Raw genomic sequence first — 10,791 nt, 5'->3', positions numbered from 1 at the left:
TTCAGGTGTTCCAATCAGACTGCAGACTGCTTCTACAAACATCAGTGAAAGAATGGGTCGCTCTCAGGAGCTGAGAGAATTCCAGCGTGGTACCGTGATCGGACACCACCTGTGCCACAAGTCCAGTCGTGAAATTTCCTGACTACTAAATATTCCACAGTCAGCTGTCAGTGGGATTATAACAAAGTGGAAGCGATTGGGAACGACAGCAACTCAGTCATGAAGTGGTAGAGTGGGGTCAGCAGATTCTGTGGTGCATAGTGTGCAGAGGTCACCAACTTTCTGCAGAGTCAATCACTACAGACCTCCAAACACCATGTGGCCTTCAGATCAGCTCAAGAGCAGCGGAGAGAGCTTCAGGGAATGGGTTTCCATGGTCGAGCAGCTGCATCCAAGCTCATTGCAAAGCGTCAAATGCAGTGGTGTAAAGCGCCGCCCCGGGACTCTAGAGCAGTGGAGTCGTGTTCTCTGGAGTGACCAATCACATGTCACCATCTGGGAATCCGAGGATGAGTCTGGGGGGACGAGGTGAGGGGGTTATGGTGTGGGGTTGTTTTTCCTGATTTCGTGATTTCCTCCTGAAAAAGGAACATTTTATTCACTCTCTGTTCAGTTTTTGCTAAATTTAACACAAATAAACTCAATAACCAATCAATGTCTCTGTGGTTGGCATAGCAACAACCAGCATGACCTACTGTTTGTGTCCACCTTTGTCACTGTGACACAAATAAAGTAGCAGAAGCTGTAGTAAAGCAGATGAGCTGTCAAAAGAGTTTCAACATGTGCCTTTAACAGTCTTAAATCAGTCTTTATCAGGTGATTATTCAGGCAAAGCCTGTTCTTTAGGAGGTTTTAGTATAAAGCACTGTTTTCCTAAAACTACTTCAATTTTATCTTTTTATTTTCCCCATCAAGTGAAGAATAATGTTACAGGTGTTTACAAGTGTTGTTATCAAATGTGTAAGTATGTGAGTATATAAACTCTCTCATGTCTTAATTTTTAATGTAAAAATACAGTTTATAACTGTGTAAAACATTAGCATCAAAACTATGGAGGCATCTCTGGTTACAAAGATCAGTATATAAATCCATAAGCTATGAATAGACCTGCTCTGAACTTTATCACTCAATCTCACGTCCAGATACTCAGTTCTGCCTGTGAACCGAAAGATGTTAGATATGTGTTTGTGGACTCACTTCTATTCTAGTATAACAGCAGCATGTCATCATCTAATGAAACCTGAAACCAAATATTTATAGCAGACTGTTTTGATGAGAGGCCGCTGTTCAGTTTGGCTATAATCATACAGGCTATCTACTGTGCAGGTATAGAGCGGTGCTCCAATATCCTGGACAATTTTATTTTAAACTTCATTTTAATAGAAATAGAGAAATAGTGAAAGGAAATCAAACCTTAAATGGCCCCAGCAATCCAAGTCCCCACCTGAGAGAGAGAGAGACAACGGTCAGTGTAAGATCATATCAACTCTGGAGACACACACAGACAGCAGCACTCAGCCAGTCACACTACGCTTTAAATAGTACATATTGTCCACCCGTCTTGTGCTGAAGTGCTACAAAGGCCAGAAACCACAACTGCACCCCTGTGATCTGCGATCCCCCAGACGGTGCTGCATTAAAACAACCACGTCTCTGTCATGGAAATCAGAACATGAAGTGGAGAACACTTTGACTAAACATCGCCAATAAGCACTTTTAGTCACTGCATCTGCGAACGCACGGTAAGAAAGAACATTGCAGAGATGAAGCCATAGTATGTTATATACTGCATTATGTCAACACTGTCCAGAAATGCTGCCGACATCTCTGGGCTCAAGATCATCTTAAATGGACTGATACACAATGGAAACATGTACTGTAATCTGCAACATTTGCAATAAAATATGAATAATGTCGCCATTAATGTTTATGAATGCATGCATTTGATGAATTACATTGTCCAAAGACATTACATATATACATGTCAAGAGGAAATATGCACTGAAAATTTAACATATACTATAATGCCAAAAGTACTGACTCACCCATCGACATCACTGAATTCAGGTGTTCCAATCAGACTGCAGACTGCTTCTACAAACATCAGTGAAAGAATGGGTCGCTCTCAGGAGCTGAGAGAATTCCAGCGTGGTACCGTGATCGGACGCCACCTGTGCCACAAGTCCAGTCGTGAAATTTCCTGACTACTAAATATTCCACAGTCAGCTGTCAGTGGTATTATAACAAAGTGGAAGTGATTGGGAATGACAGCAACTCAGCCATGAAGTGACAGAGTGGGGTCAGCAGATTCTGTGGTGCATAGTGTGCAGAGGTCATCAACTTTCTGCAGAGTGAATCGCTACAGACCTCCAAACTTCATGTGGCCTTCAGATCAGCTCAAGAGCAGCGGAGAGAGCTTCAGGGAATGGGTTTCCATGGTCGAGCAGCTGCATCCAAGCTCATTGCAAAGCGTCGAATGCAGTGGTGTAAAGCGCCGCCCCGAGACTCTAGAGCAGTGGAGTCGTGTTCTCTGGAGTGACCAATCACATGTCACCATCTGGGAATCCGAGGATGAGTCTGGGGGGACGAGGTGAGGGGGGTTATGGTGTGGGGTTGTTTTTCCTGATTTCGTGATTTCCTCCTGAAAAAGGAACATTTTATTCGCTCTCTGTTCAGTTTTTGCTAAATTTAACACACATGAACTCAATAACCAATCAATGTCTCTGTGGTTGGCATAGCAAAAACCAGCATGACCTACTGTTTGTGTCCACCTTTGTCACTGTGACACAAATAAAGTAGCAGAAGCTGTAGTAAAGCAGATGAGCTGTCAAAAGAGTTTCAACATGTGCCTTTAACAGTCTTAAATCAGTCTTTATCAGGTGATTATTCAGGCAAAGCCTGTTCTTTAGGAGGTTTTAGTATAAAGCACTGTTTTCCTAAAACTACTTCAATTTTATCTTTTTATTTTCCCCATCAAGTGAAGAATAATGTTATAGGTGTTTACAAGTGTTGTTATCAAATGTGTAAGTATGTGTGTATATAAACTCTCTCATGTCTTAATTTTTAATGTAAAAATACAGTTTATAACTGTGTAAAACATTAGCATCAAAACTATGGAGGCATCTCTGGTTACAAAGATCAGTATATAAATCATAAGCTATGAATAGACCTGCTCTGATCTTTATCAGTCAATCTCACGTCCAGAACACTCAGTTCTGCCTGTGAACCGAAAGATGTTAGATATGTGTTTGTGGACTCACTTCTATTCTAGTATAACAGCAGCATGTCATCATCTAATGAAACCTGAAACCAAATATTTATAGCAGACTGTTTTGATGAGAGGCCGCTGTTCAGTTTGGCTATAATCATACAGGGAATCTACTGTGCAGGTATAGAGCGGTGCTCCAATATCCTGGACAATTTATTTAAAACTTCATTTTAATAGAAATAGAGAAATAATGAAAGGAAATCAAACCTTAAATGGCCCCAGCAATCCAAGTCCCCACCTGAGAGAGAGACAACGGTCAGTGTAAGATCATATCAACTCTGGAGACACACACAGACAGCAGCACTCAGCCAGTCACACTATGCTTTAAATAGTACATACTGTCCACCCGTCTTGTGCTGAAGTGCTACAAAGGCCTGAAAACACAACTGCACACCTGTGATCTGCGATCCCCCAGACGGTGCTGCATTAAAACAACCACGTCTCTGTCATGGAAATCAGAACATGAAGTGGAGAACAATTTGACTAAACATCACCAATAAGCACTTTTAGTCACTGCATCTGCGAACGCACGGTAAGACAGAACATTGCAGAGATGAAGCCATAGTATGTTATATACTGCATTATGTCAACACTGTCCAGAAATGCTGCCGACATCTCTGGGCTCAAGACCATCTTAAATGGACTGATACACAATGGAAACATGTATTGTAATCTGCAAAATTTGCAATAAAATATTAATAATGTCGCCATTAATGTTTATGAATGCATGCATTTGATGAATTACATTGTCCAAAGACATTACATATATACATGTCAAGAGGATATATGCACTGAAAATGAGCTCAAGAACAGTGTAGAGAGCTTCAGGGAATGGGTTTCCATGGCTGAGCAGCTGCATCCAAGCTCATTGCAAAGCGTTGAATGCAGTGGTGTAAAGCGCCGCCCCTGGACTCTAGAGCAGTGGAGACGTGTTCTCTGGAGTGACCAATCACGCTTCTCCATCTTGGAATCCGAGGATGAGTCTGGGGGGACGAGGTGGGGGGGTTATGGTGTGGGGTTGTTTTTCAGGAGTTGGGCTCGTCCCCTTAGTCCCAGTGAAAGGAGCTCTTAATGCTTCAGCACCAAGAGATTTTGGACAATTTCATGCTCCCAACTTTGTGGGAACAGTTTGGGGACGGCCCCTTCCTGTTCCAACATGACTGCGCACCAGTGCACAAAGCAGGTCCATAAAGACGTGGATGAGGGAGTTTGTTGTAGAAGAACTTGACTGGCCTGTCCCAGTGGTGGACAGTAACTAAGTAAATTAGTTTCTGTACTTGAGTAGTTCTTTCTTGAATCTGTATTTTACTGAAGTTTTTGCATTTTGTGCAACTTTTTACTTTCACTCCACTACATTTCAAAGTGAAGTATCTGACTTTTTACTCCACCACATCAGGAGAAGTCTGTCATTGCTTTTGGTTTATGTGTGCATTAAAATGCAACATGTCAAAACGAGAGAAACTTGAAGCAATAATAGCTTAATAAATGTAATTTTTCAGTGAAGGCAGAAAACTACTACTGTTTATTGCTGATCTTTCAAATACTGGATGTTACAGAACAGGGATGTCAGTTCTGTGACAGTTCTGTGAAAACTGAACCAATAAAGTGAAAATAGAACAAAAAAAGGATGAATGTAGAACAAAAATCCTCTTAAACCCATGTGAACAGATGGTGCTGTGATGCCCATAGAAGCTCTGAAGTGCAGTTACCCGACTCTGGACCCTCAATCAAGATATTTAACACAACACAACTTATTATTCAAATTATTCATTCTGTCTTTATTGAAACATTGACCAATCAGGACATACATTTCTTAGAAAGTTTACAAAGAACAAATCACACTTCAGGTATCTTTATCATATTTCTGAGGATAAAGATAAAGACAATGAAGTAAGATAAAAATATATAAAAAGAATAAAAAGTGAAAAATAAGTAAAAATAAATATTGAAAACAAATATTTCTATAGTACAAACAGCTTAACCAAGATAAATATCAAGGACAGGAAGATCAAAGAGGAAACGCACTTAATTAACAACTTAAAACTAACAAAGAAATGTAGGTATAAAGAGTATAAGATAAATATTTATCATAGTTCTGGCCTGAATAATTAGAATGAATTTGGTTTTTCTGACTCTTCATTTTTGTTCAGGAGCTTCATCTTTTCAGGCCAAAGAGATTGTAGCTTAATAAACAATAGAACACGAGAGTCAGTGCGCTGTTGCAAAAGAACAGCACGGCCGTGATTTGGTCGTAGATCATCACAGCCGTGATGTTATAAGGCCTCTTTTCTGACCTGTCAGACTGAGTAATCTCTGATTGGCTGTTAAAGCACATTAAAATATATAGAATGTAAAATCCTGGTATTCACTCAGGAAGACGCTCCAGCTTCCCTCACTGTTCTTATGTTCTGTTCTCCTCATCAGGTCCAGCTGTGAAAACACAATGATCAACACTTCACATCAGTCTTCAGTAAGAGTCTATTCAGCCACTGATTCAGAGCATTTAAGAATAAATGAAGAACTTATTCATAATGTTTATGTATTCCACTCTCTGACTGCTTACAAACCACTCTGTAGCGTCATTTAGCTCACTGAGGCTAGCCTAGTTGGGGCAAAGTGCCTTCCTACTGACTTAGTGCCTTCCTACAGCCTTAGCCTTGACCTTTCTGTGGCCACGACATGAACAAAGTCACAAGTAGCTTTAGTAATGCACTGATAGCAGAAATAAAAAAGGTTCACAATAGCTTGAGAAAGAAAATCACTATTTAGACCAAATGTGCGCTTTAGGCTCTTCAGTGATTATAAAATGTCTGAAATTTATCCACAGAATCAGGAAATACTGTTTTAAAGTTCACTAAAACTAAATGTTCGAGTTTTTTGCATCAAATTAAGAATAATTTGACACAGAGCATTCTGAATGATTCTCTTCATCAAAGATGAAAATAAAGGTGTTGGTTAAACTCTCTTTTCTCTCTCAGCATCAACACTCATTAAATAACCACATTAAAGGCAGTAATATGACCAGCTTCTCACAGGCATTAAAGAATGCAGTCATTTTTTACAGTCAGCCTTAATTAACCAGAAGATGTGCTTCATTGTAATAATATCATCCCAGTCTTTTGTGCTTTGAGAGGGAAACTCCTATTAATGTTCATGCAGAGAGGCAATAAAGAGTCATTAACCCTCTTCTGGCTACTTTTTAACACTGTAATAGTGTTGGTGAGGCTTCAAGTCACACAAAAGCGTTTGAATCAGCTGCTGGTTTGCAGTAAAATGTCTCTCCAGCTCTCCTTGTGGAATAGAAGGACATTTGCTTTTCTCGAGCTCATACAGCTCCAGTCCAGTTTAGCTTTGTTGGTTCCAAATGATAATGGTGGAGGTTTGAGGTTTGCAGTGTGTTTTGGTGGCCCTGTTTTTGTGTTTTCATCTAGTGCGCACAGCATCACAGCAAAAACACAGGAAATTGTGTGAAAGACTGATGTTCAGTGAGTGATCTACATTTCTGAAATCTTGGTAAAAGCCTAGTTGTGTAGTTTACACCCAGCTTAAGTGACCCACTACTGGCACTTTGAAGAAGCACACAGGGAGACTGAGTTTTTACCTCGAGCTCTGTAGCATTTGACCCCCAGCACGATGGACACCAGCAAATATGGAGACACTGCCATTAAACGGCTGAGGAGACTGAGCGCTGAGACTGGAGCTCCTGAATGGGACAAACATGATACACAAACAATAAAATCACTGTAATGTAGAACAAAAAATACTGCTGAACGCATTTTAATGAAAATCTAAATGATAATGATTAGAGGTTTTCTGTTAAAGCAGCAGACCTCTGACTGAGAACACACTCTTTGGTGACTCTCCTCTCTCTGGGTGTTTCCTCCTAACAGGCTTACAGGATTGTTTGAATGAATCTCCTGAGCTCCTACAGTATTCAGACTTTATTTGTTTGATACTCCTTAAAAAAATAAAAAGGTGCCAAGGAGCTGTTTGAGTGATGCCATAGTAGAACCACTACAGTCTTAAAGAACCATGTTTGGAGAAGAGATTTGTGAGCATTAAGAGCCTTTTAAAGTTTTAATGAACCTTTAAACATTGTAAATTGAAGGATTCTCCCTGGATAAAATAACGGTTCCTGAATGGTTCAAGGTTTGGATGTAGTGCTAGAAAATACATTTAAATGGTGCATAGAACCTTTATATGTTACACAGGGGTTCTTTAAACTTACATTCCATATCCCATATACCCCGTTCTCCATAGAACCACTGAAAGAAAGATTTTTTAAATAAGTGTTTCATCTTTGGCATCACACTAAGAAACCTTTGCTTCATTAAGTTAAGTGATACTTTTTTCATCCCACAAACGAGGAAATTCCACCTCCGCATTTAACCCATCCGTGAAGTGAAACACCACACACACACACACACACACACACACGCGCCTGGGGAGCAGTTGGGAGTTAGGTGTCTTGCTCAAGGACACCTCAGTCATGGACTGTCAGTGCTGGGGATCGAACTGGCAACCTTCCGGTCACAAGGCCAGTTCCCTAACCTCCAGTCCACAATCCCTTAAAGTTTCCCTTGCCCTTTTGTGTTAATCTCGTTTGCATTTCGTGTGGGGGCTGCGGAGAGTCGGTCCTTCTGTCATGTAACGATCCCCAATGGTTAGTCTATTTCACCCCAATCTAGTCATCTAGTCACAGCTCCCCAATGATTAGTGTTAAGAGTGGGTCAGTAACCTGTTATTCATCCTTTATTTATTCTACTTCATGTTGAACTTTTTAAGTAGGAAAATTAGCCACTTTAAAATATTCCAAAATGTAGTTCTATAAATACAAATTGTTACATGTATAACATTTTATAACATTATAATACAATTATACAATTAATACTGTATAACATTACTCACCAGTAACGTTTACCCAGAGTGCATCACTGTAGTGCGTGTAGTAGACTGGGTTTCCTCTGCCAGCTCTGCACTGGTACTGACCTCCATCAGAGAGTCTAACTGAGCTGATGGTGTGGACGTTGGTGATGGTCTCCTTCTCAGAGCTCTGTGTGTGTTTGGACCAGTAAAATGTCCATCCAGCAGACTGATGGAGTTTACAGTACAGAGTCACTGTGTTTCCTGTCAGTGCAGCTCCTTCAGGGTTTGAGGTGATTGTAGGTTTGACTTTTACTGCTGATGAAGAACAAAGTTCAGCTGATAGAATTTAGACTTTCAGCTTCATGTTATTTAGAGATGTAGCAGTGTTGGTTTAATGTAACACAGACAGCTTATGTTCAGTGTAACACAGGTCATGGTCAGTTGTTGAAGACTGAGACCAACTGATTGAACAAGTGGACTCAGGTGAGCTTCTGTTTAGTCAGAATGAAAATCTACAGACACGTCAACCTTTTGCAGATCAGACTGGACACCCTGGACTAAACAAATCTGCTGGTGTGACTAATGTAAACACGGTTTCCTCAACCCATTTTTTGTTCACTTTAAATTGGCCAGCATTCATATTTTGTCCGTTTTAAACATGTAAGTCTTCACTGTGTTTTACAGTCAGTTTCTATGTTACATGTTACCAGACTTACTGCTCTGTGAGCTTCTGAATTCTTCTTTATATCTCAGTGTTTTAGTCTGTTAGTGTTACAGATGCTACCAGGTTACCAGAACTAAAAGGATGATGGACGTAGCAACAGTAACTAAGGAAGGCAGGACTTTCTTTGGATTTTGTAGTTGGTTAATTATTGCTGACCATAAGAACTTCTCTAATGCATGATTTCTCAAGATGATCGATCATCAGATATGGTGACCCAAATAAAATGCTTGTACAGTGCACTTCTGAGGTTCTCTTGTAGGACTGGAAGTGTCCAGTTTTAGACTAGACTCTATTTACACCAACAAACAAACGTTTTATTTCTATTGTCTGTGGTTAAACTTGTACTAAAGTTGTAGGTCAATGTAGAGAAAAACTTTATTTAATTCCAATGAACACAGCCTATAAGTTATTGATTGTTCAGGAGAAACTTCTAGGAGATTAGTTAATCCACTTAGTCAAAAGGAAGAGGAAATGCCAAGTAAGGGAAAAACCAGAAGATTCCTAAACTGGAGCTGAAAACTTATTATAAGATAAAAAGAAAACAACCGAGTTAAACATCAGATCTCAACATGATTGAATGTGTGACTTTCTGGAGGTTGAGAGAGAAAAATAAATACATTCAACTAAACTGGAGAAACTCAAAAAGGGGGAAAGCAGAACATTTTTCACTGCACTTCCAGAAAACCCTAAAACCAGCCCCACTGATATGTGTGGTTCATTATTTTTACATTTATTTTATTACAGTAATATATTTTTGACTGTTAATCACAGAAATACAGTGAGAAAGACGCCACACTCACCTGATACAGTCAGTGTAACAGCTGCACTGGTGTGTGTGTAGATCCGGCCTGTTGACTGTGTTCCCTTACAGGTATAATCACCTGCATGAGTCTGATCAACATTAGAGATTTCATATTTCTTCCTTTGAGCATCTCTGAGAAGATTATTATTCTTATACCATTCATAATTCCAGTCATCTCCACTTTCTATTCCACATGTCAGAGTGACTCTCTCTCTGATGAACACATGACCAGCTGGCTGGACGTTCACTGTAGCTTTTGGTCTCTCTGTTCAAAGATGACAATATGATGAAAATCTGAAGAGCATCTTTAAAATCTGTATATTTGTATAATTTTCAAAAAGATTAACAGCTGATTTTAGTGGAATCTTCTGGTCTCTCTGCTCAAAGATGAGTTTTAATGTAAATGGATTATTTTAACTGATGTGGAATTTAGACTGAAATCATTTAGTCTTGAATGACTCTATAGCTTAATTACTTTATAGTTTATTTTATTTAAACAAATCATTAATAATTCAAATTTTTCACTAGAAAAACATCCATAACACTTCCAGAACTTTACCAACTGTTTTCATAGTGAGTGTTTCAGTAGGGATTTTACTCAATAATGCTTTCTTATATGATTAGCAAGCTCAGCTCTGAACAGCTGGAAACACATACAACCATAATATTTTTCATTTAAGCACAAAAATCAACTTCATTCTAGAAAATGTGTTTCAGTGCTGACGATTCCTAATGTTCCACTAGGATTTTCAGATTTGGGGCAAATTTACCTCAAAACAGTGAAAACTGCTCACCATGAGGGGCAGAGATGCAGCCTCACTGCCTGCTCTAAAATGCAGGGGCGTGGCTAAAATAAGGACCCCCTGTTACAGTAAGGACATGAAAATGAGGGACAACATTTCTGATTATTTTTATAATTGATCAAATGAATGTTTTATTAAAACGGGACCAAAGAGAAAATATTATGTAGACAAGTGTAAATGTAGAGGTGAGGGTTCAGGACAGACGCCTCTCAATAGAAAATCCCTATAAATGTTGATTTATAACTATTTATCTTATTACTAGCCTGGATTTATTACTTTACACTGGACTTAAATACATCAAAACACTCACTTATTAATATTTAATAAT

General features: G+C 39.3%; 2 long non-coding RNA genes across 2 annotated transcripts; both read right to left on the bottom strand.

Moving 5' to 3' along the window:
* Positions 1–293: 293 nt before the first annotated feature.
* On the bottom strand, positions 294–2,082 carry LOC119262842. The gene is made up of 3 exons (XR_005129960.1): positions 2,046–2,082; positions 1,414–1,444; positions 294–578 (listed from the first exon to the last, which is right to left on the bottom strand). It is a non-coding gene; the product is annotated as an uncharacterized LOC119262842 (long non-coding RNA).
* A 2,937-nt stretch (positions 2,083–5,019) lies between these two features.
* LOC119262825 lies at positions 5,020–8,858 on the bottom strand. The gene is made up of 3 exons (XR_005129939.1): positions 8,177–8,858; positions 6,870–6,971; positions 5,020–5,698 (listed from the first exon to the last, which is right to left on the bottom strand). It is a non-coding gene; the product is annotated as an uncharacterized LOC119262825 (long non-coding RNA).
* Between the last annotated feature and the right edge of the window lie 1,933 nt (positions 8,859–10,791).

This window comes from Pygocentrus nattereri, chromosome 29 (genome assembly GCF_015220715.1).
Source record: "Pygocentrus nattereri isolate fPygNat1 chromosome 29, fPygNat1.pri, whole genome shotgun sequence".
In the NCBI taxonomy this organism is placed as follows: Eukaryota; Metazoa; Chordata; class Actinopteri; order Characiformes; family Serrasalmidae; genus Pygocentrus; species Pygocentrus nattereri.
Note: the sequence above shows the minus strand (reverse complement) of the source record. Positions and strands in the feature narration are given on the sequence as shown.